This window comes from Hemitrygon akajei, chromosome 7 (genome assembly GCF_048418815.1).
Source record: "Hemitrygon akajei chromosome 7, sHemAka1.3, whole genome shotgun sequence".
In the NCBI taxonomy this organism is placed as follows: domain Eukaryota; kingdom Metazoa; phylum Chordata; class Chondrichthyes; order Myliobatiformes; family Dasyatidae; genus Hemitrygon; species Hemitrygon akajei.
In genome coordinates, this window is record NC_133130.1 from 9839224 (window position 1) to 9864264 (window position 25041).

Consider the following 25041-nt stretch of genomic DNA (forward strand, 5'->3'; position numbering starts at 1 on the left):
AACCTCATTTGAAGTTGTCTCTTTGCCCTTGAAATAGCTCTCTGCAAATCATACCTGGTTTTCTGGTACAGGCCAGGGTCACCAGACTTAAATGCACCAGATCTAGCCTTCAGCAGATGATGTTCCTCCTGGTTCATCCATAGCTTTTGGTTTGGGAATGTACAGTAACACATTCTGCCGGGCACACACTCATCCACACCAGTTTTAATGAAATCGCTAACAACTGCAGCATACTCAAAATGCTGGTGGACGCAGCAGGCCAGGCAGCATCTATAGGAAGAAGTTCAGTCGACATTTCCGGCCGACACCCCACGTCAGGACTAAATGAAAGAGATTTGAAAGTGGGGGGGGGGGGGGTGGGGAAGGAGAGATCCAAAATGATAGAAGACAGGAGGGGGAGTGATGAAGCTAAGAGCTGGAAAGTTGATTGGAAAAGGGATACAGAGCTGGAGAAGAGCTGGGTGATGACGCAGTCATGGATATACAGAAAGTAAAGGAGGGGGCTTAGAACACAGTCCTGACGGGCACCTGAAGACTAGAATATAAAAGCAAGGATGTAATGTTGAGACTTTATAAAGCACTCTCTTGGAGTATGCGAGTGGTTTTGTGCCACTTAACTGAGTAAATATGTGCTGAAACTGGAGGGGGTTTAAGGGAGTTTCATGAAAAAGATTACAGAATTGAACTGCTTGTTATATGAAGACTGATGGCTCTGGGTCAGTATTCACTGGAATTCAGAAGAATGAGATGTGACTGTTGAATGGCGAAAGGTCTTGCTGGAGTAGATGGGGAGACAAAGTTTCCTCTAATGTGAGACTCTAAGACCAGAGGACACAGCATCAGAACAGAAGGGCATCCTTTTAGAACGGAGATGGAGAGGAATTTCTTCAGCCAGAGAGTATTGAATCGGTAGAATTTGTTGCCACAAGCAGCTGTGCAGGCCAAGTTTGGATGTATATTTAAGGCAGAGATTAATGGATTCTTGATTGGACAGGGCACTAAGTGATAAGGGGATGAGGGAAGTGGGGAGGAAGGCAGGAGTTCGGGGCTGAGAGGAAAAATAGATCAGACGTGATGAAATGGCAGGGCAGACTCGATGGGCCAAATGCTATATATATCAGATATCTGCCCCTATATCTGGTGGTTTTATGGAAAAAAAGGGTAGTTGAAACAAACAACCCTTGAAGGACAGAGAAACTAAAGATGACACCAAGCATAAAACAGCTTCATTTATAGCCAGAGATAAGAAAAAAAATCCATTTAAATCTATTGATAATAATAATCTAATCTGAAAATACTTATTCCATAGTACAGTAAAAATTAATCACTGAGAAAACTGTTCTTCACTTCAAGCAGAGCAAATCTTTCACAATCATACTGTGAATAGCCTCCAGAGGCATATTAAACTGTTATGCATATAAAGGCTACTCCAAAGTGCAAGCAGTTAACTAATTGTTAAACTGTAAAGAACTGGACAATTAAACAGCCAGATCCAATATATATTTTCAGTCAGTGTCGTGGGGTTTTGGAAATCTATCTGAAATGATCCCAGAATCTGAAACCGTCTCAGTGAATCTGTAACTCAATAAGTACATGATGTCCTGTAACTCAGGGCTATGGACCAAAGTGGGATTTGTGTAAAGCCTCCTTCTGTATCACAATAGACAGAACGGCGTCAATCTGTGCTGTAAATGTCAATGATGGTGTCGATTTACTCTGCTCACATGGCCCGTTTGTAAAACAGAATTCAGTATCGACAAAAATGTCAAAAGCAGCAAACTTCATTTATATAGCATCTTGAACACATCCTAACGTACATGACAAGTGACATCAGCTCAGCTCATGTCAGGTCAGATTAGTTTATTGTCATTCACACCAGGGTGCAATGAAATTCCTTGTATCCATGAAGATAACAGAATGAACCAGAATCAGTATCAGGTTTAAAATCACTGGCGTATAGCATGAAACTTTTTGTTTTGCAGCAGAAGGTCTTTGCACTCTATTGGTCTATAAATCTATAAAATTATAACTAAAATCTATTATTGTCCAAAGAATGTTATAAAAATATAAAAAATGAAATTAAATAAGTAGTGCAAAACAAGGAAAAATCAGTAAGGTAGTCTTCATGGTTTCATTGTCTGTTCATAAATCTGAAGGTGAAGAAGCTGTTCCTGAAGCATTGGGAGTACAATTTTTGGCTCCTATACTTTCTTAATGGCAGCAATGAGAAATGGGCATGTTGATTACAGTAATAGGCAGATGCACCAGGAGCATTCCCATGCAGGTCTGACAAAGAGCTTGAAAAAGCAACAAGCTTTTCGATGGGAGTCTTTGATTAGTGTACTGCACAGATGCAACAGGAGTGTTGCAACAGAATGCAACAATCGCAACAATCGGTGAGGTTTGAACGGGGCACAACTGCGCAAGCGCGTGAGGCAGCGGGAGAATTTAAATAGCGAGCAGAGGCTGAGTACGAGCTTCACTCCAGGTGAGGTAAGGCCTGGTAAGCTCCTTTAATTAATCTAATTAGCTTAGGAGTAGGTAATGAAGGCAGCAGCTAGGGCAGTTGAGTGCTCCATTTGCAGTATGTGGGAAGTCAGGGTGAGCACAGTTGTCCCTGATGACTACACCTGCAAAAGGTGCTTCCAGCTGCAGCTCCTGACAAACTGAGTTAGGGAACTGGAGTTGGACCTGGATGAACTTTGGATCATTCGGGATGCAGAGGCAGAAATAAACAGGAGTTTCAGGGAGATAGTCACCCCTAGGAGTCAGGAGACAGGTAGTTGGGTGGCTGTCAGGAGAGGGAAGGGGAATAGACAGGAAGAGCAGAGCACCCCTGTGGTCGTTCCCATCAACAATCAGTATACCGTTTTGGATACTGTTGATGGGGATGGCCTACCAGGGACAAGCTACAGTGGTTGCATCTCTGGCACCGAGACTGGACCCTCAGCTCAGAAGGGAAGGGGGAAAAGAGGAGAGCAGTAGTGATAGGGGATTTAATAGTTAGGGGGACAGATAGGATGTTCTGTGGAAGAGATCGAGAATCCCAGATGGTATGTTGCCTCCCTGGTGCCAGGGTCCGCAATATCTCAAATCGAGTTCTCAGTATTCTCAAGAGGGAGGGTGAGCAGCCGGATGTCGTGGTCCATGTAGGGACCAATGACGTGGGTAGGAAGAGTCAGGAGGTCCTGAAAGGTGAGTTTAGGGAGCTAGGTGTCAAGTTAAAGGACAGCACCTCCAGGATAGCAATCTCAGGATTGCTTCCAGTGCCACGTGCAGGTGGGTTTAGAAATATTAAGATAGTGCAGATCAACACGTGGCTGAAGACATGATGCAGGAGGGAGGGCTTCAGATTTATAGATAATTCGGCAGTTTTCCAGGGAAGATGTGACCTATTCCAGCGGGACGGTTTACATCTGAACTGGAGAGGGACAAATATTCTTGCAGGTAGGTTTGCTGGAGAGGCTCCAGTGGATTTAAACTACTTTTGTAGATATGAGGGGGGAGGGGAACCAGAATGTAGAAACAGATGTATGGGAGAAGGAAGAAAAAGAAGACAGTAAAGTTCTTTGTACTGTTAGAGATAAACAGAGAGGAAGAGGTGGAGAATTTCTTAAATGCATTTATTTTAATGCTAGGAGCATTGTAAGAAAGGTGGATGAGCTTAGAGCATGGATTGATACATGGAAATATTATCTTGTAGCTATTAGTGAAACATGGTTGCAGGAGGGGTGTGATTGGCATCTAAATATTCCTGGATTTTGTTGCTTCAGGTTTGATAGAATCGGAGGGACAAGAGGAGGAGGTGTTGCATTGCATGTCAGAGAAAATATTACAGCGGTGCGCTGGCAGGATAGATTAGAGGGCTCATCTAGGGAGCCTATTTGGGTGGAATTGAGGAATGGCAAAGGTGTAGTAACACTTATAGGGGTGTACTATAGACCACCTAATGGGGAGAGAGAATTGGAGGAGCAAATTTGCAAAGAGATAGCAGATATTTGTAGTAAGCACAGGGTTGTGATTGTGGGTGATTTTAATTTTCCACACATAGACTGGGAAGCCCATACTGTAAAAGGGATGGATGGTTTGGAGTTTGTAAAATATGTGTAGGATAGTTTTTTGCAGCAATACATAGAGGTACCAACTAGAGAAGAGGCAGTGTTGGATCTTCTGCTAGGAAATGAAATAGGTCAGGTGATGGAGGTATGTGTTGGGGAGCACTTCGGGTCCAGTGATCACAATGCCATTAGTTTCAATATAATTATGGAGAAGGATAGGACTGGACCCAGGGTTGAGATTTTTGATTGGAGAAAGGCTAACTTTGATGAGATGCAAAAGGATTTAGAAGAGTGGATTGGGACAATTTGCTTTATGGGAAGGATGTAATAGAGAAGTGGAGGTCATTTAAAGATGAAATTTTGAGGGTGCGGAATCCTTATCTTCCTGTTAGGTTGGAAGGAAAGGTTAAAAGTTTGAGCGAGCCATGGTTTTCAAGGGATATTGGAAACTTGGTTAGGAAAAAGAGAGATATCTACAATAAATATAGGCAGCATGGAGTAAATGAGGTGCTCGAGGAATATAAAGAATGTAAGAAGAATATTAAGAAAGAAATTAGAAAAGCTAAAAGATACAAGGTTGCATTGGCAAGTAAGGTGAAAATAAATCCAAAGGGTTTCTACAGTTATATTAATAGCAAAAGGATAGTGAGGAAGAAATTTGGTCCCTTAGAGAAACAGGGTGGACAGCTATGAGTGGAGCCGAAAGAGATGGGGGAGATTTTGAACAATTTCTTTTCTTCGGTATTCACTAAGGAGAAGGATATTGAATTGAGTAAGGTAAGGGAAGTAGGGAAGTAGGGAAGTTATGGAAACTATGATGATTAAAGAGGGGGCAGTACTGGTGCTTTTAAGGAATATAAGAGTGGATAAATCTCCGGATCCTGAAAGGATATTCCCTAGGACCTTGAGGGAGGTTAGTGTAGAAATAGCAGGGGCTCTGACAGAAATATTTCAAATGTCATTAGAAATGGGGATGGTGCTGGAGGATTGGTGTACTGCTCATTCTCACTAAATTGGATTAGTAAGTATGCAGATGATACTAAGTTAGGTGGCTTTGTGGATAATGAAGTAGGTTTTCAAAATTTGCAGAGAGATTTAGACCAGTTAGAAGAGTGGGCTGAGCAATGGCAGAAGGAGTTTAATGCTGATAAGTGTGAGGTGCTACATTTTGGTAGGAATAATCCAAATAGGACATACATGGTAAATGGTAGGGCATTGAGGAATGCAGTAGAGCAGAGTGATCTACGAATAATGGTGTATAGTTCCCTGAAGGTGGAATCTCATGCGGATAGGGTGGTGAAGGAAGCTTTTGGTATGTTGGCCTTTATAAATCAGAGCATTGAGTATAGGAGTTGGGATGTAATGTTAAAATTGTACAAGGCATTGGTAAGGCTGACTTTGGAGTATTGTGTACAGTTCTGGTCACCAAATTATAGGAAAGATGTCAACAAAATAGAGAGAGTACAGAGAAGATTTACTAGAATGTCACCTGAGTTTCAGCACCTAAGTTACAGGGAAAGATTGAACAAGTTAGGTCTTTATTCTTTGGTGCATAGAAGTTTGAGGGGGGGGGACTTGATAGAGGTATTTAAAATTATGAGGGGGTAGACAGAGTTGACGTGGATAGGCTTTTTCCATTGAGAGTAGGGGAGATTCAAACAAGAGGACGAGTTGAGACTTAGGGGGCAAAAGCTTAAGGGTAACATGAGGGGGAATTTCTTTACTCAGAGAGTGGTAGCTATGTGGAATGAGCTTCCAGTAGAAGTGGTAGAGGCAGGTTTGGTATTGTCATTTAAAGCAAAATTGGATAGGTATATGGATAGGAAAGGAATGGAGGGTTATGGGCTGAGTGCAGGTCAGTGGGATTAGGTGAGAGTAAGCATTCGGCACAGAATGGAAGGGCCGAGATGGCCTGTTTCCGTGCTGTAATTGTTATATTGTTATATAGGAGTGGTAAACTCCCACTGAATATTCCTCTGCAGATGAGATAAGATGTCCCAAACCCAGGCACCAGGCAGGCAACACAACTTTTGGGATGCTCTATCCTCATGAAAGAGAACTTTATCTATTCCCCTGACTATACTACCCCTAATTATCAGTACATTTATCTTCTCTCCCCTGCTTGAATGTCTCCCTGAAATACGGTGCTACAGTTAGGTGCTCATCCTTCCTACAGCCCCCATTCTCATCCATACTGGGAGCAAAAATCTTGGACATTGGCTCTGCCTGTTCTCACAGAACCCTTGTTGAGCCAAAGCCTTACTACTCTGCCTCAAGCCACTCTGACGATGACTGCTTGTCTAGTTTGTACCACTTTTTTACAGAGACCAGGTTTCTCATCGAAAATCTTTACCACTCCTGTTACATCTGTGCAGTACACTAACAAAGACTCCCATCAAAAAGCTTGTTGCTTTTTCAGGCTCTTTGTCAGACCTGCATGGGAACGCTCCTGTTGCATCTGCCTATTACTGTAATCAACATGCCCATTTCTCATTGCTGCCATTCAGAAAGTATCGGAGCCAAAAATTGCACACTCAATGCTTCAGGAACAGCTTCTTCACCTCCACCAGCTGAGCTGATGTCTCTTGTGAAATACATTAGGATGTGTTCAAGATGCTACATAAATGAAGTTTGCTGCTTTTGACATTTTTGTCGATCCTGAATTCTGTTATACAGATGGACCATGTGAGCAGAGTAAATCGACACCATCATTGACAGTTGCAGCACAGATTGACGCCATTCTGTCTAGAAGGAGGCTTTACACTAATCCCACTTTGGTCTGTAGCCCTGAGTTACAGGACATCATGTACTCATTGAGTTACAGATTCACTGAGATGGTTTCAGATTTGGTGATCATTTCAGTTAGATTTCTAAAACCCCACGACACTGACTGAAAATATATGTTCGATCTGGCTGTTTAACTGTCCAGTTCATTACAGTTTAACAATTAATTATCTGCTTGCACTTTAGAGTAGCCTTTATATGCATAACAGTTTAATATGCCTCTGGAGGCTATTCACAGTATGATTCTACTGTGCCTATTGTCTTGTTTATTATTTATTGCAATGCCTGCACTGCTTTGTGCACTTTCTGCAGTGCTGGGTAAGTCTGTAGTCTAGTTTAGTTTTATTTCTGTGTTGTTTTTCCGTAGTTCAATGTAGTTTTTGTACTGTTTCATGTAGCACCATGGTCCTGAAAAACACTGTCTCGTTTTTACTGTGTACTGTACCAGCAGTTATGGTCGAAATGACAATAAAAGTGACTTGACTTGAGACTTGTTCTGCTTGAAGAACAGTTTTCTGAGTGATTAATTTTTACTGTAGTATTGAATAAATATTTTCTGGTGGGAACCAGAGTGAAGGGACTCAGGATTGGACAGATGGTAAAAAAGCAAAAATTGCATGTGGTCAGACTGTCAGTACGGGCAGCTGGATGTTAAGTAAAATTTGCAGACAGCAGACTACCAGTGCATTAGGGATGCAGAATCAAAAAGGATGGCAAATTCCATACTCAAAGTCTTATATCTCAATGCACGGGGTATAAGGAAATAAGGTGGATGATCTTGCTGTACTATTACAAAGGGTCAGGGTTGATGTTGTTGCCATCACAGAATCATGGCTGAAGGATGGTTATAGTTGGACCTGAGAGTTCAAGGTTACATGTTATATCAGAGGGATAGGAAGGTAGGCAGAGCGGATGGCGTGGCTCCACTGGTAAGGAATGGCATCAAATCAGTAGAAAGATGTGACATAGAATTGAAAGGTGCTGAAATCTTGAGAGTTGAGAAAAGAAACCGCAAGGTTAAAATGCACCTAATGGCAGTTATATACTGTCCTCCTAACAGTAGCTGGGACGTGAATCACAATGGAAAATAGAAAAGGCACCTCAAAAGGGCAATGATATGATAGTCATGGGAGAGTTCAACATGAAGGTCAACTGGGAAAATCAGGCTGGTAATGGATCTCAAGAGAGTGAGTTTGTTAAATGCCTATGAGATGGCTTTTTAAAGCAGTTTGTCATTATGCCTTCTGGAGGATCATATCCCTGCTCTTGTATTCTAGAATATCAGAGACCAAGGAATTGCAAATTTTCTGAAAGGATACTCATCATTCAGCCAGCACCATCATGGGTATTAGCCACCACCCCCATCTACATCCAGGACCCCTTCAAATAGAAATGTCTCAAATAAACAGCATCTTTCATGAAATGAGGGTCATGCCCTCTTCTCATTGCTACCAACAAGGAGGAGGTAGAGGAGGCATTTATAGTAATGTGGTTCTCTAAGCAACTATTTGTCTGGCCTGAAGAACACATACATTAAAACAGGCTTGATGGCATTCTTGATGTTACCGTAGGCAGCTCTGCTCAGCAGCTCCCGGAGACAGCCTTCTGCCAATGCTGCTGGACTCTGCTTCTCCTTCTCAGTTGCCTGTAGTGGCGATGGAGATCGACTGAAAAAACACAGTTAGCAGAATCAGTACAGCTTAAGTTTGAAACGCAAGGACTGAAATGTTAAACTTTCCATTGGACAGGATGATGAGGTCAAGGATTGGATGAGTAACTCACCTTCAGAGTGAGGGAGGATGTAAAAGAGGAAGCTTCGTTGTGATATTCATATAAGTCATACAACAGGAGCAGATTATGCCATTTGTCTCATTGAGTCTGTTCCACCATTCCATCGTGGCTGTTTTATTATCCCTCTCAATCCCACTCTCCTGACTTCTTCCCATAACCTTCGATGGCCTGACTAACCAAGAACCTATCAACCTCCACTTTAAATATACTCAATCACCTGGCCTCCACAGCTGTCTCACAGATACATCATGCTCTGGCAAAATAAATTCTTCCTCATCTCTGTTCTAAATGGAGTTCCCTCAATTCTGTGTCTGTGTGTCATAAGGGGACAGGGCTGGACCCAATTGCAGGACGCAGGCACTGAAGTACTAGGGACAGGACGGGAACAACTAAACGAGAGACAAGACATGGAGACCGTGGTGAACGTGAGTGTCATGACATTCAAGGTGATGCTGGGGTTCCAAGAGAGTCTTAAAGTTCAAGCGAGGAGGCTCCCGGAGTTCTTGGAGAGGCAGGATCTTGGCTAGGCTAGAGGATTGGTCTTTGGGACAAGGAATGCTGGGAGGGGAGGCCCCTGGGCAGGCTGCATAACTCCAGGGCAGGGTCATCTCCCAGGCAGGAACACAGGGGCCTGGGCAAGACGCAGAACACCTGGACCGGTTGCGGAGCACAACCCATTGGGACCGAGGGGTAGGAAAGGGTCAGAGTCCTCAGGACAGGCCACAATAACTCCCCAGGGTCACCTCCCAGGCAGGAACATGGGGGCCTGGGCAAGACACAGAGCACCTGGGAGCAAGGGGTAGGAAGTTCAGAGTCCCCTGCCAGGCAACAGCAGTCCAGCGTGCTTACCCAACAGAGGCAAGAATCGGAAGGGAGCTTAGTCCAGGGTGACTATGAGACTGACTCACAGAACTTGTTGATTAACAGAGGGTACTCAAAACCAGGCAAACAGAGCAACCCCACCAAGTAGACTCAGTCCCAGTGTCCCTTATATACACCTGCCAGCCGATAGGCATCAGGTGTGCCTCCTTAAGCCAAGATGATCTTATTTGGGCTTAAGGGTGAAAGGAGGGGCGGCTACAAGACCCAGAGTCTGGAGTCCGCGGACCGGATCAAGACCCGGAATGCGGGCTCCGGACCGGACCATAACACTGTGCCCTCTGGTCATAGACTCTCCTACTGTAGGAAACATCCTCGCCACACCCATGCTGTCTGGGTCTTTCAATATTTGATAGGTTTCAATGAGATTCTCCCTCATTCTTCTAAATTCCAGCAACTATAGGCCCATAATCAGAAAATGGTCCTCAGACATTTACCCTTTCATTCCTGGAATCATTGTCATAAATCTCCTCTACATTCTCTCCAATGCCAGTACAATTTTTCTAAAATGAGGGGCCCAAACTGCTCCCAATACTCCAAATGAGGCATCATCAGTGCCTTACAAAGCCTTGTTATCACATCCTTCCTTTTATCTTCTAGCCCTTGCTAAATGAATGCTGACATTGCATTTACCTTCCAACTCATGTGTTAGCAAGAGAAGCTAACACTGAAATTGAAAGATGCATCCATCATCCACCTGTATAAGTGAGACGGAAAGCTGGATAACTATCGGGGAATATCCTTGTTGGCCATCATAGTCAAGACGTTTGCCACGCTTCTCAAATCATACATTGACAGGGGACTGCTATCAGAGAGCCAGTATGGAACCAGAAAGAGTGTGGAACTATCAATATGGTGTTTGCTGCAAGAGAAATGTCAGGAGCAAAATGCTGACCTGTTCTCCAGCTATGTCAACCTGACGAAGGCCTTCGACACTGTTTGCAGAGAGGGTCTGTGGAAGACAATGGTGAAGTACGGATTCCCACGGAAGTTCATCACCATGGCGCCACAGTTCCATGATGGCATGCAGGCTAGAGTTCAGGGCAATGGTGAGACATCTGAGCCTTTCACTGTCTCAGACAGGGTCAAGCAGAGCTACGTCTTGATGTCAAAGCTATTGTCTGGTGTTTTCTGTCATGTTGACTGATCCATTCAGAGATGGTGATGCACACATCAGCATCAGAATCTGTACTAAGCAAAGTCTAAGGTTATGTCAGATATCATCAGGAGGGAGATCAGTGGAGAAGGTCGAGTGGAGAATGGCATTACATAGAGAACAATCCCTATTGAAAGCCGAGATTGTGAGGGGTTTTAGCAGAAAGATGCATTCAGGTTGGATCCCGTCATAAATAGTAGAAGTTATTGGGAATGATGAGCTGGATACCGAGGTTTGTGAAACACAGAAGCATAGAAAACTGACAGAAACAATACAGGCCTTTCAGCCCACAAAGGTGTGCCGAACATGTCCTTATCTTAGAACTACCTAGGCTTACCCATAGCCCTCTATTTTTCTAAGCTCCATGTACCTATCCAGGTGTCTGTTAAAAGACCCTATCGCTTTCACCTCCACTACCGCTGCTGGCAACCCATTCCACGCACTCACCACTCTCTTCGTAAAAAACTTACCCCTGACATCTCCTCTGCACCTACTTCCAAGCACCTTAAAACTATGTCCTCTCAAGTTAGCCATTTCAGCTGTGAGACAAAGCCTCTGACTATCCACACGATCAATGCTTCTAATTATCTTGTACACCTCTATCAGATCACCTGTTATCCTCTGTTGCTCCAAGGAGAAAAGGCTGAGCTCACTCAACCTATACTCATAAGGCATGCTCTCCAGTCCAGGAAACATCCTTGCAAATCTCCTCTGCACCCTTTCTATGGTTTCCACGTCCTTCCTGTAGTGAGGCGACCAGAATTGAGCAAAGTACTCCAAGTGGGGTCTGACCATGGTCCTATACAGCTGCTACATTACCTCTCAGCTCTTCAACTCAGTCTCAAGATTGATGAAGGCCAATGCACCATTTGCCTTCTTAACCACAGGGTCAACCTGTGTAACAGCTTTGAGTGTCCTATGGACTCAGACCCCAAGATCATTATGATCCTCCACACGGCCAACAGTCTTACCATTAATGCAATATTCTGCCATCATATTTGACCTACCAAAATGAATCACTTCACAGTTATCTGGGTTGAACTCCATCTGCCACTTCTCAGCCCAGTTTTGCATCCTATCAATGTCCCACTGGAACCTCTGACAGCCCTCCACACTATCCACAATATTTATCCTTCACCTCATTGTATTCCAATACTCACTGTCACGTGGCTCAGGCAATAATACCCAGATGACTACCTTTGTGGTCCTGCTTCTCAACTTCCTTCCTAACTCCCTGTAGTCTGCTTTCATGACCTCCTCCTTGTTCCTGCCTATGTCGTTGGTACCAATATGTACCACGACCTCTGGCTGTTCTACTTACCACTTCGTTATCGTAGACATGATTAGAATCATCCCAGACCCTGGCACCTGGAAGGCAAACTACCAACCGCGTTTCTTTCCTGCATCCACAGAATCACCTGTCTGACACCCTAACTATAGAGTCTCCTATCACTGCTGCTATCCACTTCCTTTCCGTACCCTTCTGAGCCAAAGGACCAGACCCTGTGCCAGATGCGTGACCACTGTTGCTTCCTCCAGGTCGCTGTTCCCCTGCAACAGTACTCAAACAGGTGTACTTATTGTTAAGAGGGACAGCCATTGGAGAACTCTCTAGCATCTGCCTCTTGCCCTCCTCTCTCCTGACTGTTACCTACTTATCCGTCTCCCAAGGCCCTGGAGAAACTATCTGCCTATATCTCCTCTCTATCACCTCCTCACTCTCTCTGACCAGACAAAGGTCATCGAGCTGCATCTCCAGTTCCCTAAACCATCCCTAAGCAGCTGCAGCTCCACACACCTGACGCAGGTGCAGCCGTCCGGGAGGCTGGGAGTCTCCTGGACTTCCCACATCTGACACCAAGCACAGAAAACCAGCCTCACACACATACTTCCTGTCTGTAATCAACACAGATAACCTATCTTGACTTGACCCTTTATCGCTGAAGCCCCATTGAGCCAAGCCTTCCAACTGTCTCCCTCTACTCAGATGCTCGCCGTCTAAATCTGTTTTCTTTTTAAGTTCTTCTCACTGGCTGACCTTCATGCGCTTGCACAGTCATGCCACATTCAAACGGCTGAAGAAATAACCACAGCAACACACACAAAATGCTGGTGAAACACAGCAGGCCAGGCAGCATCTATAGGAAGAAGCACTGTCGACGTTTCAGGCCGAGACCCTTCGTCAGGAAGAAATAACTATCACCTTTTGAATTTTCTCACTTTTAAATGCTTCTCGCTGTTCTCACTGGCTGAACTCCACACGCTTGTGCAGTTGTGCCCCATTCAAACCACTGTGAAGTAATAGGTAAAGACAAGAAGAACCCTATCCCTGACATGGCAGTAGCAGACTGGGGTGAGTGTAGATATGCAGGAAATGGAGGAGATGCAGGTGAGGGCAGCATCGATGACAGAGGAAAATAAATCCCGTTCTTTAAAAAAGGAGTAAATCTCAGATGTTCTACAATGAGAAATCACACCCTGAGCAGATCCAATGGAGTCAGAGGAACTGAGAGAAGAGAATTGTATTTTTATAAGTGACAGGGTGGGTCGAAGCAAAGTCAAGGTATCTGTGAGAGTCAGTAGGTTTGTAAAAGATATTAGTAGGTTGGTCAGTTTCCAGAGACAGAGACAGAGAAATGAAGAACGGGTACTCCACGTACATCCTCACTAGAATTATATAAAGCTGCAACATTAATTCCTGACTCTTGAACTCAGATCCTTGACTAATAAAGGCAAGCATGTCATATACCTTCCATTCCAAGTCGATAGCTTCCTGAAATTGGGTGCACAGGTTGTGGCAAAGAAAGTACTGTCCAGAATTATCCTGGTTTCCTTCTTGAACAAAGGAACTACATTAGCAACTTGCCAGTTCTCCAGGGCCTCACCTGTGGTAGCAGAGGACAGAAAGATTTTGGTTAATGTCCCAAAGATCTCATCTCTCGACTCCCTCAATAACCTTGCTATATCCCATCATGTCCTGGGGACTTTAATGTCCTTCAAGAGACTTTTTTGTTATCTCTGAATGTCCCATAGAGATCTCGCTTCCCTCCCTGATTTTTCCTTGGTAAATACTCAAGTAACTTACTCATTTAAGACATCACCAAACTCCTCCGACTCCATGGATGTGTTCCCTCTATCTTTGGGTGGTCTTATCTGTTCTTTAGTTGATGTATGTATAAAATGCCTTGGGATCTCATCTGGTCGCTCAACACCAGTTCCATAGCAAAGAAAACCCAGCAGCATCTCTACTTTCTGCGAAGGCTGAGGAGAGTCCATCTCCCACTCCCCATCCTCATCAGATTCTACAGTGGTTGTATTGAGAGCATCCTGAGCAGCTGCATCACTGCCTGGTTCGGAAATTGCACCATCTCGGATCGCAAGACCCTGCAGCGGATAGTGAGGTCAACTGAGAAGATCAGCGGGGTCTCTCTTCCCGCCATCATGGACATTTACACTACACGCTGCATCCACAAAGCAAACAGCATTATGAAGGACCCCATGCACCCCTCATACAACCTCTTCTCACTCCTGCTGTCTGGGGAAAGGCACCAAAGCATTCAGGCTCTCACAACCAGACTATGTAACAGTTTCTTCCCCCGAGCTATCAGAGTCCTCAATACACCTTGTCCTATTTTCCTGTTTATTATTTATTGTAATGCCTGCACTCTTTTGTGCACTTTATGCAGTCCTGGGTAGGTCTGTAATATAGTGTAGTTGTTGTGTGTATTTTTTTCTGTAGTTCAGTCTAGTTTTTGTAATGTGTCATGTAACACCATGGTCCTGAAAAACGTTGTCTCATTTTTACTATGTACCGCACCAGCAGTTATGGTTGAAATGACAATAAAAGTGACTTGACTTGAAACCTGCTTGCCGATGACTTTTCCTGGCCGCTCCTGGCTCTGCAAATTTCCTTCTTCAATTCTTTTCACACTTCTTTCGGGCTCTGGTTTTCGTTTTCTAAACCTTAGGTATGCATTCTTTTTCTCAGCTAAATTCACCACCTCTCTCATCATGCAAGGATTCATGACCTTGCTAACCTTGTCCTTCCTTATGACTGGAACATAGCTGTCCTGTACTCAGTGCAATTGGTCTTTAAACCCTCCACATGTCAGATACTGACTTGCTCAAAACAGCTGTTCCTGCTTAATACCATCATAATTTGCTCTCCTCCAAGTTCCACAATCATAAACCTTAAGGAATTGTGATCAGTGGTCCCTGAGAACAGATGTGCAGGAAATGGAGGAGATGCTGGTGAGGGCATGCAGGTGGTCTCCCTTTGAAAAGGTCAGTCATATGGCCAACACATTACCCAATACCATGTCCATTAAGGCCCCTCCTCTATCATTTACCATCAATACCTCCCGGGGTCCTAGTCAAGGTGCAGTAATCTAACCTGCTCCAGTGATGCCTGGGGCTTTCAATTTCTCTCAATGATCTTTCCTTCTTATCTTTAATTCACAACTTAAAAGTCCCATTTCCTAACTGTCTTTCAGAGATTCTACATCTCTTCTTTCTGACTACCCCCTGAAGAAATCCCTGTTCATTCTGAGGGGAGAAGTCAGGAGTTGATGTGAGGTGTCATTTTACCCTGCTTGTTTCACAATCAGACTCTCTGTCCTCTGAGACTCAGTGCTCCAATGATTTAAGCAGCTATTTCACTCTCGCAGTCTCTTGCTCAAATAACTGTGTCACTATGCTGTTAGGTAGATCTGCACGTCCAGGTCACAATGCCTTTCCACTCTCTTGTTAGTCCCATGTCTGTTCTTAAAGTCAAAGTGGAGTTTATTGTCACATGCACAAGCCCATGTGTGCTCAGGTGAAATGAAAACTTAATTCTAACAGCAATGATAATACTGCACAATGTAATTTGGGGCAATTGGCAGTATTTTTTTTGGGGGGAGGGCGCAGTTGAAGTCTTTCTTTGAATGATTTCCATGGTTTTCTTTGCTTCATGGCTATCTGGAGAAAATGAACCTCAGAATTGTACACTGCGAGCATTCTTTCAGAGTAAAATGAACTAAACCTTTGACCATATCACCAACATTCAGAAGAAAAACAGAAAGTATGCAATTTTTACAGGAAAAAACAATTAGAAATAAACACAAAGTATTGTTTGTGTTTAGCAATCAAAGAGTATTGCTAAACTGTTATGGTTAGTGTTATTGCTAAAATGTTGTGGTTAAAGGTTCAACAACTGAAAGGCTTAGAGGAAGTAACTATTTATAAACATGGTTGTGTGAGACTTTAACCTTCTGTACTCCTGCCTTTCTGTATTTCTCTACTCCTGGTCGCTGTGAGAAAGTGGCATGGCACTGAAAGTGAGGATCTTTGATGGTGGATACTAGCTCTTGAGACACTACTGATGATGGATAGAGATAGGCCTGTGAGGTAGGTGACAAAAACTGCACACAATACTCCAAATTAGGCTTCAACAATGTTCCATAAATCTTCAACATTTCATCCGATCTCCTACACTCAGTACTTTGATTCATGAAAGTCAGTGTGCCAAAAACTTTCTTTACAAAACTATCTTCCTATTCCACAACTTTTAATGAATTATGGACTTATATTCCATGATCCCTTTGTTCTTCTGCACTCCTCAGTGCTCTACTGTTCACTGTGTAAGACCTACCCTGGATGGTCCTACCAAAGTGCATCACCTCACATTTGTCTGCATTAATCTGCTATTTTACCAGCCTGTCCAGCTCTAATGGTCTTCCTCACTGTCCATATAACCCCAATCTAGGGGTCATCCACAAATTTGCTGATCCAGTTAACCACATTATCATCGAGATCATTGATGGAGATGAATAACATCAAAGGGCCCAGCACCGATCCTTCCGGATCACCTCTAGTCACAGGCATCCAGCCAGAAAGGCAACCATCTATTACCACAAAGCCAATGTCTGATTCTATTTAATACCTCATCTTGAATGCCAAGCGACTGAACATGCTTAATAAACATCCCATGCAAGACCTTGTCAAATGGCTTGTAGAAATCATCCACTTCCTTGCCTTAATCAGCTTTCCTGGTAACTTCCTCGAAAAACTCATTAAGATTGGTTAGACATTACCTTGCATTCTCAAAGCCATACTGACAATCCCAAATCAGCCCCTGTCTATCCAAATACTCATATATCCCATCCCTTAGAATAAACTTATTTTGCAGGGGACTGGGAACCAGTGCACCAAGTCAGTAAGGGAAGGATTGGACTGGAAAGAAGGAAGTAGGAAGTATTGAATGCAAAATTGAAGTAACAGGTATGATGGGTCAGTTAGTTTGAAGTGTGTATATTTTACTGCTCAGAGTATTATGGGTAAGGATGATGAATTTCAAGCATGGATTGGTACATGGAACTGTGACCATTATTGAAATTTTTTCAAAAGAGAGGAAGAAATTGGTGATTTTGCACTAGATTTTCAAAGTTTTAGAAGAGATTGATGAGGAGGTAAAAGAGTTGGAGGAGGTGTTGCACTACTAATCAGGAACCAGACATGTTGGGGTCAGACACTGAATACATTTGGGTACAACTCAGGAATAGGAAGGGTGCAATCACACTGATGGAATTGTACACCAGACCCCCTAATAGCCACCTGGACATTGTGGGACCAAAATGTGTAAAATTAAAAAGGTTGTTATCATGGGGCTTTCAACTTTCCTAATATAAACTGGGACCTTCTGGGCAAGGGGTTTAGATGGGGCAGAATTTGATAACTGCATCCAGGAAAGTTTCTAAATCAATATGTGGGTGGTCCATTGAGAGGAGGGGCTGTACCGGACCTGGTGTTGGGTAATGACCCTGGCCAGGTGACTGAACTTTCAGTGGGTGAGCAGTTTGGGAACAGTAACCACAACTCCTTATCTTTCAGGATAGTGATTGATAAGAATAGGTATGGTCCTTGTAGAACAGTTTTAAAATGGAGTAGGGCAAATAATGAGTGCACTAGGCAGGAACTAAGAAGAGTTCATTTGGACAACCTTTTCTCTTGCCAGTCCACATCAGACATGCGGAGGGTGTTTAAAGCTCAATTGCACAGAGTACAGGAAAGGTTAGAAGGATAACAATTGGAAGATAAGAAGAATCTTGGATGTCCACAGAAATGATGAATTTAGTGAAGAAAAAGTATGTAAAGCTTTGGAAGTTAGGATCCAACGAAGCATATGAGGAGTATATATAAGTCAGAAAAGAATTAAAGAAGGGAATTAGGAAAGCCAGGAGAGGCCATGAAAAGTCCTTGGGAAGTAGGATTAAGGTGAATCCTAAGGTATTCTATACATACATCAAGAGCAAGAAGTTAACTGGGGAGAGGGTAGGACCACTTGAGGATAAAGGAGGTAACATTTGTTTGGATGCAGAGAACTTGAGCGAGATACTTTGCTTCAGTATTTACAATGGACACGGATATGGAGGACCAGGAGATGAGTGCTGACTGTATAAATTCTTTAGTGCATTGAAGGAGATGGAAGAGTTGGGCATCCTGATGAGTATTAAAGTGGGTAAATCCCCAGGGCCTGATGGGATTTACACTAGGTTGGTCAAGGAGGCAAGAGACGAGATTGTTGGACCATTGACCAGTATTGTTCTGTCTTCTCTTGCCACAGGTGAGGTTCCAGAGGACTGGCAATTGGCCAGTGTTGTACTTCTATTCAAGAAGAGAGCAAGGGAAAATCCTGGGATCTATAGACCAGTGAGTCTCATGTCAGTTGTAGGAAAACTGCTGGAATTTAGGGAGAGCCAGCATGGCTTTGTGTATGGCAGGTTGTACCTTACCAACTTGACAAGAATCTTTCTGACAAAGTGATGAGAGAGATTGATGAGGGGAGGGCCGTGGATGCAGTCTTCATGGATTTTAGTAAGGCATTTGACAAAGTCCCTCAGGGAAATTAATCTGAAAGATTCAGATGCATTGGGGTCTGCAGCAAATTGGCTGTTTGGTTTCAGAACTGGCTTGTGCATGAAAGACATAGGGTAGTGGTTGAAGGGACTTTTTCAATTTGGAGGTCTGTAATCAGTGGTGTTCCACATGGATCTGTGCTGGGATCTCTGCTGTTTGTGATGTATACAAATGACCTGGATGGAAATGTAGATGGGTGGGTTAGCAAATTTGTGGATAATACGAAGATTGGGGTGGGAGTTGTGGATAGTGTCAAAGACTGGCAAAGAATATAACACAATATAGATCAGTTGTAAATATAGGCAGAATAATGCCAAATGGAGTTTAACTCAGAGATATGTGTGGTGTTGCTACTTGGTAGGGCAAATGCAAGGAGACAGGAGTATCTGTTTCCCAGGGTTGAAATGTCTAATACAATGGAGGTAAGAGGGGGTAGGTTCAATAGGGATGTGAGGAGTCTTTTACTTGGAGTGGTGGATGCTTAGAATGTGCTGCCTGATATTGTGGTAGAGGTAAATACTTTAGAGGTTTTTACGTTTGGGTAGGCATATGGATGTAAGGAAGATGGGAGGATATGGACATTGTGTAGGCAGAATGGATTAATGTTTGGGTCTTTTTGATTTGGTTCAGCACAACATTGTGGGCCAAATGGCCTGTTTCAGTGTTGTACTGTTCTATGTTCTACCTTTCCCACTACTAACCTGAGGCTCACCAGCCTGTGATTTCCTGTTTTTTTTTCTTAGAACCTTTCTTAAACAGAACAACATTGTGTTACACGAGCGAGGTGGTGGAGAAACCCAAATGCAGAACACAGGCACACAGGCAAAGTTGGGAGGCGTTCTTGACGTAGCGAGCATGGAATCGGTATCCAGGAGTGATGCTAGACTTAGAACTGGCAGTCCTAAGAACCATGAAACAAGGTTACTCACACTGCAGTCAACCGATGAACTGGCAGCTCCTTGTTGTGATCACGGGGTTTTTATACTGTATTTGATGATGGAAAGCAGGTGTGTGTAGTTACTGGAATCTGGGAATGATTGGAAACTAAACGAGGGGATTGAGGCCCAATTCCTAAGGTAAATAGTCAGAAAGGACCATGATAGTACCCCTCCCTCAATGGGAGCCTCCTGGCAATCCTCCAGGCCTGTTTGGATGGTCCCGATGAAAATCATGGATGAGGGAAGGGTCTAGGATGAAGGAGTGGGGGATCCAAGAATGCTCCTCTGGACCACGCCCTTCCTAGTCTACCAGGAATTGGAAACCGCTGCCCCTATGGCGCACATCCAGTAGTCTTCGGACGGTGTATGCCAGATGGTTGTCGATGATATGGGTAGGTGGGGGAATCTCAGCTGGGGGGACACAAGGGGCTGACAGAAACTGGCTTTAACTGGGAAACATGAAAAGTTGGGTGGATGCGCATAGATCTTGGCAGTTTTAGGCAGACCAGTGCGTGATTGATTTTCGACCCTGAATGGTCCCAGGAAGCAAGGGGCGAATTTCCTATGCTCGTTCTTGAGTGGGATGTCCTTGGATGCAAGCCACACCATCTGCCCCAGATGGTACTCAGGTGCTGGAGTCCAGTGTCAGTCTGCTGTCTTCTTATTGCATTTTGCTGATCTGAGTAGGGCCATGTGTGTCTCCTCCCAAACCTTCAGGCACCAATCGATATGGTCCTGAACCGAAGGTACTACAATCTCCTCTTCTTGCATGGGGAAAAGCAGGGGTGGGTACCCCACTGAACACTCGAATGGAGACCTTCCAATGGCAGAGCTCACCAGAGAGTTGTGGGCTTTCTCAACGCACGGGAGGTGATCGCTCCAGGTTGATGGGTTGTTTGCTGTTACACAACGTAGCTTCGCCTCCAGGTCTTGGTTGACCCGTTCCGTTTGCCCGTCCGTCTGGGGGTGGAAGCCGGATGACAGGCTGACTGATGCACCTAAGACTTGACAGAAGGCCTTCCAAACAGGAGACAAACTGGGGACCATGATTGGAGACGATGTCTGTGGGGATTCTGTGGAGAGAGAAGACATGGCGGATGAGAAGATCTGTGGTTTCTTGAGAGGAAGGGAGTTTAGGGAGGGCTACGAAGTGCAACACCATGGAGAACCGGTCTACCGCTGTGAGTACAGTGGTGTTCCCATGTGAAGAGGGTAGACCGATGACAAAGTCCAGGTGATGCAAGACCAGGGACAGGCAGTAACCCTGCAGGTGGCCAATGAGAGGCTTTTCCCTGGGCACAGATGGAACATGCCAAGACATAAGAGTGGGTATCCGCCTCCACGGATGGCCACCAAAAGTGTCTTTTCAGGAGCGCAAAGGTCCGATCACTCCTGGGGTGGCAGGTGAACCAAGACATGTGCCCTCATTGGAGAACCTGAGGCCTGACGGAAACAAACACATACAGGTGATCACTGGGTCCATTGCCAGGGTCATCCCATTGGGCTTCTTTTACTTTGGACTCGATCTCCCAAGTGAGGGTGGTGATCATGCAGGATGGTGGGAGGATAGTCCCTGGGCTGGAAGTGTCCTCCTTGGAGTCGTATTGGTGGGAGTGCATCCCATTCTTGGCCCCAGATGGTATGTGAGGATAACCTGAATCACCCAAAAAAATAACGCCCAACAGGCCTGGTGGGAGTTCAAAAGATTGGCGGTCTGAATATACCCCAGAGTTTTATGATCAGTCCATACCACAAATGGTTATTCTGCCCCCTCCAGCCTGTGCCTCCATTCTTCCAATGCTAGTTTGACCACCAGGAGTTCCCAATTCCCCACGTCATAATTCTGCTTGGCGGGGGCAGTCAGTGAGAATAGAAGGCATGGGGTGAAGCTTTTCATCCTAACTTGAATGTTGGGACAGGTCTGCTCCTATCCCAGAGTCAGAGGCATCCACCTCGACAATGAATTGATGGGCTGGGTCCAGATGGACCAGGATAGGAGCTGTGGTGAAATGCCTCTTCAGGTTGGTGAACGCTGAGTCAGCTTTGGAATCCCAACAGAATGGGGTAGTAGGTGAGGTAAGCCGGGTAAGGGGGGCCACCACTCGACTGTAACCATATAACAATTACAGCACAGAAACAGGCCATCTTGACCCTTCTAGTCCGTGCCAAACGCTTACTCTCACCGAGTCCCACCAACCTGCACTCAGCCCATAACCCTCCATTGCTGTCCATAACTGTCCATATACCTATCCAATTTTACTTTAAATAATACTCAACCTGCCTCTACCACTTCTACTGGAAGCTCGTTCCACACAGCTACCACTCTCTGAGTAAAAAAATTCCCCCTCATGTTACCCTTAAACTTTTGCCCCCTAACTCTCAACTCACGTCCTCTTGTTTGAATCTCCACTACTCTCAATGGAAAAAGCTTATCCACGTCAACTCTGTCTATCCCCCTCATAATTTTAAATACCTCTATCAAGTCCACTCTCAACCTTCTACGCTCCAAAGAATAAAGACCTAACTTGTTCAATCTTTCCCTGTAATTTAGGTGCTGAAACCCAGGTAACATTCTAGTAAATCTCTGTACTCTCTCTATTTTGTTGACATCTTTCCTATAAATTAGTGACCAGAACTGTACACAATACTCCACATTCGGCCTTACCAATGCCTTGTACAATTTTAACATTACATCCCAACTCCTGTACTCAATGCTCTGATTTATAAAGGCCAACATACCAAAAGCTTTCTTCACCACCCTATCCACGTGAGATTCCACCTTCAGGGAACTATGGACCATTATTCCTAGATCACTCTGTTTTACTGCATTCTTCATTTACCATGTATAAATGACTGTAGTCTCTGATAAATCGGTGGTAGAAGTTTGCAAACCCCAGGAATCATTGAAGCTGTTTGCGGGTCGTGGGCCTAGGCCATTATTCCACTGCCCGGAACTTCTCGGGGTCTGCTCTCACATGCCCGCTCTCGATGATATAACCCAGGAAGCTGACCGAAGGAACATGGAACTCACATTCCTCTGCCTTCACAAATAATCGTTTTTACCCACAGTCTCTGGAGAACTTGACAGACATGGTGAACGTGTTCTTGGGGTTGCTAAAAAAATATCAGGATATCATCGAAGTTAAATGAATATGAACCGATTAATAAAGTCCCTCAGTACGTCATTAATGAGGGCTTAAAAAACAGTGGGAGCATTGGTGAGGCCAAATGGCATAACCAAATATTCAAAATGGCCCATAGGTGTATTAAAGGCCGTCTTCCACTCGTACCCCCTCCCTCACCCTAACTAGATGGTAGGCATTCTGAAGGTCCAACTTTGAGAAAATGGTGGCTACATGCAGTGGTTCAAAAGCCAAACTAATGAGGGGTAAAGGGTACTTATTTTTAACTGTTATACTGTTTAGGCCTCCGTAATCAATACAAGGACGAAGCAACCCATCGTTCCTTTCTACAAAGGAGAAACCGGCACCTACCGGGGAAGATGAATGTCTGATAATGCCTGCTGTGAGGGACTTGCTGACATACTTCTTCATGGCCACTCTCTCCGGTCGGGATAGGTTAAAAAGGCGACTGGTGGGTAGCGAGGCCTGGGGAGAAGGTTGATGGCACTGGCGGTGCGGAGGCAGGGAAAGGGCCAGTTGTTTACTGAATACCGGGCCCGGGTCATGGTACTCGGTGGGGACTCAGGACAAATCAAGTGGTTCCGGGGCAGGCGGAGTCATGGTAGCTTCCCTGGGAGATGGGGCTGACCGCAGACAGTGGCGTGGCAAGATTGGCTCCATTTGGCTATCCTCCCAGTAGACCAGTCGATGTGTGGATTGTGTTGGGTCACCCATGGATACCCTAGAACTACCGGGGATGGAGGTGAACGAATGAGATTGAATCGTATCTCCTCCCGATGGCTGCCAGATAGGATCAAGGTCAGGGGCGACGTACAGTGGGTCACCCGAGCCAGCAGTTTTCTGTCCAGGGCCCGGGCCTACATGGGGGTAGTTAGCGGCTCGCGAAGTATTGCAGTCTGGGAGGCTACGTCTTCATCCAGCAGATTGTCCTTGGCACCGGAATCCACCAGAGCGGATAGGGACCGAAACTGTCATTGGTAATTTACGGTAGCCGGGATCTGCATCCAAGTTTGGGGGGCTGAAGGGAGTATCGTCTGGCTCACCAGGTGCCCTCCTTTTGGCCGCTGAGGGCAGGTATCCGGGAAATGTCCTGGCTGGCCACAATAGAAACAATCCCCAGCTCTCCACCTCCGAAGTCGTTCGGCCGAGGAGAGGCGGTTCCGTCCCAGCTTCATCGGTTCCTCCCCCAGGGTGGTGGGGACGGTCGGAGCAGGAGCTACACTTGGAGTGGTTGGGGAAGGGAGGCTGGCTGGGACTGATAAAGTGGACCGTGGGCTTCTCCGAGGAACGGGGCAACTGGTTCCTTCTCTCAGCTGCTCTTGAAGTCGACTATCTAATCTAGTGGCTAGCGAGATCAGAGAGTCCAGACAGTCCATGTCGTCCCTCACTGCCAGTTCATACTTTATCTTGTTCAAAGGTCCTGTGGAAATACCTCCCGCAGGGCCTCATCATTCCACCCCAAGTCTGTGGCTAAGGTTTGGAACTCAATGGAATATCCCGCTACGCTTTGCGAACCCGAACAAAGAGTCAGCAAGCGTTTGGCGGCATCCTTACCGCGAATGGGTTGTTCGAAGACCTTTCTCTTTTCAGCAACAAAGGAGGGGAAGGAGGAACAAACCTCGGGTCTGTTATCCCATATTGCGGTTGCCCGAGCCACGGCATCCCCTCGTAACAGCCCCATGATGTACGCAATCTTGGATTTATCTTAAGTGTAGGTACGTGGCTGTAGCTCAAAGACTAGGGAGCATTGTAACAGGAAGTTCCCGGGATCTCCCTAGGTCCCCAGTGTAGGGTTCAGACTCGGGGACGTATGGCTCTCGAGGGGACTGTGTTGCTGATCCCAGGGGTGACGCCATCCCGAGCAGTGCGGTTTGGGTAGTCGGGATTCTTGGAGGGGACGGAGAAAGGGAAGCCGAAACTCAATCCGCCTGCTCACTGACCTTCCGTACCTTCGTGGACAGCGTCCGAAGGTTTTCCATGATGTCCCTAAGTAGTTGGTCGTGGGCACCCAGTAGTAGGTAGCCCTAACTGGCGAGGGCCTATTTTATGGGATCTGTGTCCGCTGGGTTCATTATGGCTCGTTCGTTCTGTTACACGAGCAAGGCGGTGGACAAACCCAAGTGTAGAACATGGGTGCGGAGGCAGAGTGGGGAGGCGTTCTTGACGTAGTGAGCGTGGAATCGGTATTCAGGAGTGATGCTATACTTAGAACTGGCAGTCCTAAGAGCCATTAAACAAGGTTACTCACACCGGAGTCAACCAACAAACTGGCAGCTCCTTGTTGTGATCACAAGGTTTTTATACTGCATTTGCTGGTGGAAAGCTGGTGTGTGTAGTTAGTGAAAACTGGGAATGATTGGAAACTAAACAAGGGGATTGAGGCTCAGTTCCTGAGG

General features: G+C 45.2%; 1 long non-coding RNA gene across 1 annotated transcript in view; it reads right to left on the minus strand.

Annotated features, from left to right (window-relative positions):
• LOC140730217 (uncharacterized) overlaps window positions 1-25041 on the minus strand; it is an 82142-nt gene that overhangs the window by 29555 nt on the left and 27546 nt on the right. The window contains exons 3-5 of the long non-coding RNA XR_012099540.1: window positions 19494-20575; window positions 13418-13553; window positions 8375-8509 (exon numbers count right to left, since the gene is read on the minus strand). This is a non-coding gene — a long non-coding RNA (uncharacterized lncRNA). The remainder of the gene's footprint in view (window positions 1-8374; window positions 8510-13417; window positions 13554-19493; window positions 20576-25041) is intronic.